We start from the raw sequence: 1,239 nt of genomic DNA, 5'->3' as shown, positions 1-1,239 counted from the left end.
GGCGCTTGCCACCATGCCTGGCTAATTTTTTGTATTTTTAGTAGAGATGGGGTTTCACCATGTTAGCCAGGATGGTCTCGATCTCCTGACTCGTGATCCACCCACCTTGGCCTCCCAAAATGCTGGGATTACATGCGTGAGCCACCGTGGCCAGCGTTAACTTTTTAATAATATTCATTCTGACTGGTATGAGATGGTATCTCATTGTGGTTTTTATTTGCATTTCTCTAATGATCAGTAATACTGAACTTTTTTTCACATGCTTGTTGGCCCCATGTATGTCTTCCTTTGAAAAGCGTCTGTTAATGTCCTTTGCCTACTTTTTAATGAGATTGTTTATTTTCTTGTAAATTTGTTTAAGTTCCTTATAGATGCTAGATATTAGACCTTTGTGGGATGTATAGTTGGCAAAAATGTTCTCTTATTCTCTAGGTTGTCTGTTTACTCTGTTGACAGTTTCTTTTGCTGTGCAGAAGCTCTTACATTTAATTAGATCATCAATTTAATTAGATTGGTCAATTTTTGCTTTTGTTGTGATTGCTTTTGGCATCTTTGTATGAAATCTTTACCTGTTCCTGTGTCCAGAATGGCATTGCCTAGGTTGTCTTCCAGGGTTTTTATAGTTTTGGGTTTTACATTTAAGTCTTTAATCGATCTTTAGTTGATTCTTGTATACGGTGTAAGGAAGGGGTCCAGTTTTAATCTTCTGCATATGGCTAGCCAGTTATCCCAGCACCATTTATTGAATAGGAAATCCTTTCCTCGTTGCTTGCTTTTGTCAGTTTTGTTGAAGATCAGATGGTTGTAGATGTGTGGCCTTATTTCTGGGCTCTCTATTCTGTTTCATTGGCCTATGTGTTTGTTTTTGTATCAGTACCATGTTTTTCTGGTTGATGTAGCCATTAACCAGAAATAGTTTATACCAGTAGTATAGTTTGAAGTTGGGTAATGTGATACCTCCAACTTTGTTCTTTTTGCTTAGGATTGCCTTGACTCTTTGGGCTCTTTTTTGGTTCCATATGAATTTTATTATTTTTTTATTTTTATTTATTAATTTATTTTTTGAGACAGAGTTTCACTCTTCTTGCCCAGTCTGGAGTGCAGCAGTGCAATCTCGGCTCATCACAACCTCCGCCTCCCAGGTTCAAGCAATTGTCCTACCTCAGCCTCCCGAGTAGCTGGGATTACAGGCATGTGCCACCACTCCCGGCTAACTTTGTATTTTTAGTAGAGACAGGG

This window comes from Colobus angolensis, unplaced genomic scaffold, assembly GCF_000951035.1.
Source record: "Colobus angolensis palliatus isolate OR3802 unplaced genomic scaffold, Cang.pa_1.0 Scaffold425, whole genome shotgun sequence".
In the NCBI taxonomy this organism is placed as follows: domain Eukaryota; kingdom Metazoa; phylum Chordata; class Mammalia; order Primates; family Cercopithecidae; genus Colobus; species Colobus angolensis.
The sequence above is the reverse complement of the archived record's forward strand: the minus strand, read 5'-3'. Positions refer to the sequence as shown.